This window comes from Triturus cristatus, chromosome 12, assembly GCF_964204655.1.
Source record: "Triturus cristatus chromosome 12, aTriCri1.1, whole genome shotgun sequence".
In the NCBI taxonomy this organism is placed as follows: Eukaryota; Metazoa; Chordata; class Amphibia; order Caudata; family Salamandridae; genus Triturus; species Triturus cristatus.
In genome coordinates, this window is record NC_140595.1 from 859,851,158 (window position 1) to 859,857,260 (window position 6,103).

General features: G+C 43.7%; 1 pseudogene; it reads left to right on the forward strand.

Annotated features, from left to right (window-relative positions):
- Positions 1 to 2,701: 2,701 nt before the first annotated feature.
- LOC146783119 (uncharacterized) lies at positions 2,702 to 4,295 on the forward strand (annotated as a pseudogene).
- The last annotated feature ends 1,808 nt before the right edge of the window (positions 4,296 to 6,103 follow it).

The following is a 6,103-nucleotide window of genomic DNA, read 5'->3' on the forward strand; positions in this document are numbered from 1 at the left end:
CCCCCTTCTCTACTTGACAGATGTACTGAAATCAGAGATGTCTGGGTCATCTGTAACCGACAAGAACTTCTCCGGCACATCGGGGGACATAGCATGCTCTATAGAGTCACTTTCTGGCTTGCCCTTGGTAGCTTTATCAGCCAGGGGCTTAACATCACTAGGTGTTACTGCTCCAGTTGCCTCGTTCATATTGTCCCATTTCAAAGGCGGTGCCTCTTAAGAAGCTCTCTTCATTTATTTGTAACCAAGAGCCAGAATCACCTTCCTGTAAGTCCCCTGTGCGCTCTTCTAGGTGCAGGTCTTCCAACTGGGTATTTGGCCTTTCGCGAGGAGCATCAATGTTGGTGGTAGTTTGCTTTTCAGCCCCCCTGTCTGGCCATCTGAAAACATGTCAGCAGTCCCATAGGAGGAGAATAAGTTAGCAATTAGGGTTTGGGACCCTCCAACGTCCCTGGAGGTTCGCTTATGTACTTGTTTTAGTTTTCTCAATTTTTTCTCCTTTCCCAGATTAGCTATCCCCTTTCTTACAGCCAGTCTGACCTTCCAGAGCGGTCTTGCGCCGGGGGAGGGGCTGTGCGGTCATCAGCGATGAAGCAGCAACAACTGAAGCCGCAGTCCGTTGCTTGCTGCCTTTGTCCCGGTGTTGTTAGTGGGCGCCCTCGCAGCGGAGCAAAAGGGAGGAGGGTCAGTCTCGAATCAGTAAGTCACCGCCATAAATCCATTGAAGCTGCTGAGAGCAGCAGCCGGCCCAGTGCGTACCAACGAGCACAGCCTGCTCCGGCGTTCCATTTACAAACCCGGTTGCGGCAGTCAGTCTCCAGGGCCTAGTGTTTGAGCATATTCCACCCCACATACTATTTCACCATCAGACGGCAGGTAAGAGAGCTAGAGATCCGGCTGGGGGAGAGGGTAGAGCTGCGATCTCACTCAGACACCATCTTACCTCCTCACTCGTCAGTAACTATGCATTTGTAATGGAAAAAACATGCATTCGATTTAAATAAGTACATAGAGTATAATGAGGGATACCTAAATAAGGAAAATATGAGAATTATAGCACTACAGTCACATTTCTGAATTTAAATCTGACAGTCTTTCACCGTGCACTGATTTGATGTAGGAACTAGAGATCCCCTTTTGGCCATGATGAATGCTTCTGACTGGTGCCGCCATGTATGTGGGCAGAGACATGTTGTCAATATGGATGGTTGGGTCATGGCAATCATTCACCATCCCTTCTTGTAGGTTTTTAATTGCAACTAATAAAGGTATTATCCTAGGTTTACCTTGAGGTATTTTTAATTTATCTGGATCCCATCCCATCCAGTTATTCTAATGAATTCCCTCTGCATGCGGTTGAGTCTGCCTGGTAGTACCATCTTACCAGGGTGGGATGTGATCACCTGTGAGAAAGCATGCCACAGCTAGTTAGTGAGGCTTCCTCATCCAGTCTAATGGGCACTCAAGGATTTGAGTATCCTTGCGGTTCAAAGTTGGCAGGGTCCAATTAAGTGGCTGGGTACTGTTGGCCATTGCACCTTTAATGTGTTTACCTTGCATCTCTCCCCTTGTGTTACGTGGCCTGCAGAACCAGACATGTCAGCAGAGAGCATTTATCTCCCTGTGCCTCAAGCGAAGCGCGTCGATAGCCTTTGGTTTTGTTTAGGCTTTATAAAAAAAAAAAACTCAAAATAAAAACAAATAAATTGTTAACCCATCCTCATTTTGGCCTTTGTTACTTGTGTTTAGGATGTATGTGTTTCTGTGATTGAGTTTGTATTTTCCTTGCTCATATTTGGTTGTAGGGGCTGTCCTTTGATACTAGAAAACTTTGTTAACACCTTGAGTACTTTGGGTGGAGATTCATTTAAAGATGTCTTGTATCGGCGCACATTCTAATGTTAGGTATACTTCAGATGGTATTAAAGGGTAGTATGTTACAATGTTTTTTATTTAGGCTTTCTGTATGCTAACTATCCTTTTAGTGATTTCAATATCTTTACGTCTAACAGACCGCAGACCCCAGGATAAATGTAAAGATCAAACATTGTGAATGAGCAGCGAATCCCACCAGCTATCTGAAGCGCGAGCCAGAGATTACAGCTGTCGTTAATCAGAAACAAAAATAATGCAGTATGAAAACTCTGGCATGAATAGTCTGATGGCCCAAAAGACAACTAAGAGCAATGGCTTGGATTCAATAATGTGAGCGGTCTCTGCATTACAGAGCTCATATTTCACATTCACAAAAACAAATGAAGGTGATACTAGAGATGTATATTCACACCCTATGCAACGGCCAATATGGGGTTATGTTCTACTAGCCACTGCTCTTCTCCCTCGAAGTTAATAGCATCCATGTTGTTGTGCTTGTCCATTATAAAGCCCACATAGTTGATGGCCCACAGCAGCCAGAGTAAGACAAACGCTTTGAAGTGCATGGATTGTGAACCAGGCAATGGAAGGATAAAAGAATGAATCGTCTGCTCTTTGCAAAGGAAAACCTTGGCTGAACATGCTCAGTCCCAGCAATAAGGTTCACTTTCCTGTCACCTGAGTGCAAAAACGGAACCCAAAGTGTTGATGCACATATCAATGGGGGGCATTCACACTAGTAAATATTAACTTGTCAAGCACCTATAAGAAATCCAACATGTCTGTTCTAAATGTGGGGAAGCATAGCTTTGTGTCATTCGTCACTATGGTTTATCAGCAAACGCCACCCCCCACTGTAAACAAAATTGAACTCAGCCCAGAGACATTAAACACAACAACAAAACTATATGCAGGCAGTGAATGTAAGAAGGGCTGCAGTTTGTCATCACAGCTAGAGTGCCATCAGGGAACACACAAAGGGGAGAAAAAAATATACAGCTGTACAGAATGTCGGGAGACCTTCACTCAGTCATCACATCTAAGCACCCATCAGCAAACACACAGACAAGAAAAACCTTACTGCTGCAGCGAATGTGATAAGAGGTTTAATCGATCTTCACGGCTACTGGGTCATCAGCTAATACATACAGGCGAAAAACCCTACACCTGTGGAGAATGCGAAAAAAGTTTTGTTGATTCTTCAGTTCTAAGGAGACACCAGAGAACACACACAGGAGAGAAACCTTACAGCTGTTGTGAATGTGGTAGGAGCTTTACATGTTCATCAACACTAAGAAACCATCAGCAAATACATGCAGGAGGAAAACCATATAGATGCAGTGAATGTTGGCAGAGTTTCAGACAAATATCAACCTTCAAAAGGCATCATCAGACACACACAGCCGAAAAAACACAGATGTGCAATAAACGTGGGACAGGTTTTACTAAATCATACCTAAGGACACAACAGCGCGTACGCGCAGGAGAAAAACCATATGTATGCAATGAATGTGGGAAGGGGTTCAGTCAGTCTTCAAACCTAAGGATCCACCAGCGAGCACACACAGGAGAAAGACCATACGTGTGCAATGAATGTGGGAAGGGGTTCAGTCAGTCTTCAAACCTAAGGATCCATCAGCGAACACACACAGGAGGAAAACCATACAGGTGCAATGAATGCATGAAAAGCTTCAATCACCTGTCACTTTTAATGGTTCATCAACGAAAACATACAGGAGAAAGGCCTTTCAGGTGCAGTGAATGTGTGAAGAGCTTTACAATGTTAGCACATCTAAAAAGCCATCAGCGAATACACTCGGGAGAAAAACCATACAGGTGCCTTGAATGTGGGAAGAGCTTCAGAGACGTATCAAGCTTCAAAAGGCATCAGTGGACACATACAGGAGAAAAACCATACGTGTGCAGTGAATGTGGAAAGGGCTTCAGTCAGTCTTCAAATCTAAAGAACCACCAGCGAATACACACAGGAGAAAAGCCATACAGGTGGAGTGAATGCATGAAAAGCTTCAATCAGTTATCACTTTTAATGGTTCATCAACGAAAACATACAGGAGAAAGACCATTTGTATGCAGTGAATGTGGAAAGAGCTTTACTATGTTAGCACATCTAAAAGCCCATCAGCGAATACACACCGGGGAAAAACCATGCATGTGCAGTGACTGTGGAAAGGGCTGTAGTCAGTCTTCAAATTTAAGGATCCACCAGCGAACACATATCAGAGAAAAACCTTATAGCTGTTGTGAATGTGGTAGGAACTGTACTTTTTCATCAAATCTAAAAGCTCATCAGCAAACACACAGTGGAAAAATCATATAGCTGCAGTGAATGTGGAAAGAGCTTCAGGCATTTATCAACATTCAAAAGGCATCAGCGAGTACACACAGGAGAAAAACCATAGTCCTGCTCCAAATGTGGGAAGGGCGTTCGTCATCAAACCCAAGCACGCATTTGTCAGTACACACAAGAAAAACCCTACAGCTGCAATGATTCTGGTGTTGACTTTTGAGTTAGCAAATCTAAGGAACCATCAGCAAATATGTGCAGGAGTAAGGCAGATTTACCAATTGGTCCACAGTGATATACCTACAGATATTACCAGCATCAAAAGATCCAGTTGAGTAGGAGGGAGTGCAATGAGAGAAACTAGACGTTTAGTCCGCCATAAAACTCATAACTATTACTCCAAATGGGAGCCACAATAGACAACCCTTAGATCCAAGGAGGGAGAGGCAGAAGCAGCAGCAAAACAAGACACGCTACTCAAGAAACGTAACAGACAAACGCCAAGTGAAGAATATGGTGAATGAAACAATGCAGTGAAAAAGAAGTCCGTGTTTGGGGAATACCTTGTTCACCAGAAATGGATAAAGGCAATAACTTTTTGACATAGACCAATCACAGCATAAGTATGTGGGAACAGCATCAGACTCAATTGTGGGGGAAATCGTGGTTGGAAGAGATGCGCCTGCCTGATGTGTGGATAAACACACACCCTCGGATGGTGATCTGCTCCCTTTTTGCTGCAGTGCAGTGCACTTAGGGCCAGCTAGCCCGCGTGTTGATAGATGGCTGTTTGGGGGTGAAGGATGTTTGTGGAGGGCCCTTGAGCGTAAGAGGCCATGGTCTACTTACAAGGCCAGCGAAGTAGAAGAGGCAGAGGAAATAGGGGTCAGGAGCGGGTGGAGGTTTACAACTCCTTACAAAAAGCCAATTTGGTTGTGAGTACCAGCAGACAACAGATCTAGCTCTAAATAACGGAGCAAAAGTTCAGAGAAATGAGGTTGCACAACTTAAATCCGTGATGGAATCACCCACAGTCAAGCTCATCGGTGAGCTGGAAGAGACAGTGTCCAAATAGAAGAATGCAAGCGCTCTAGAAAAAGTTGATTGCCAGGAGAGGATAAATTAAAACTATATGTAAGGCACATTACGTTCTCAGGAGAATGGGCTCAAAATATCACGAGAAGGAGAGGGAGAATAAAGCAAAATGACTCCTCACCAATAAATTACAGACACAACTTTGCTGAAACTTCATAACAAAGAAAGGAATGCAAAAGAAGTGTGGACAAAGAGGTTAAATTGCTTCCCGAGATCCTACCAGCATTAATATGGTATGTTACACAGAAAATATCTCACCAAAAGAGATTACCTCATGTCATTTACCTTGCTTATGGTGCATATAGAGTAGATGGTGGCCTTGGCAAATTCATGTTGGCAGCTATTTCCGTCATTCATAAACCCACAAAGGAGCCATCCCTATGCCCTTCAAATAGATTTGTGTCCGTTTAGTAGTAGTAATAATCACTACACTGACGTAGCACACTCTGCTTGTTGTCTGGTCTCTAGGTGATGATAAACTCTGTTCTTCTGATCACCAAGATCTCACTGGATAGGCTTAAAAGTATTTGACACAATTTTATTGCAACTTTTCTGACAGCCTGACTTTTACTGCATAAAACATATTTTGTAAACTAATGATTTACATATTCACTGTGCTTTCTTTCAAGGACTTGAGCTCTCTGCTTCCTGGCAGGTTCCAGCCACAGCCACTTTCAAGCGGTGTGGAACTCATGTTAGCAGCCAGCAGAACCTCCTTAAAGACACAGACGTAGCAGCACCACAGCTGCAAACCGCAGATTATGAAAAACTGACCGAGTCATGCCTAGCTGGCATCTTTATTTATGAAGTTCAGTTAATCCACGCCTT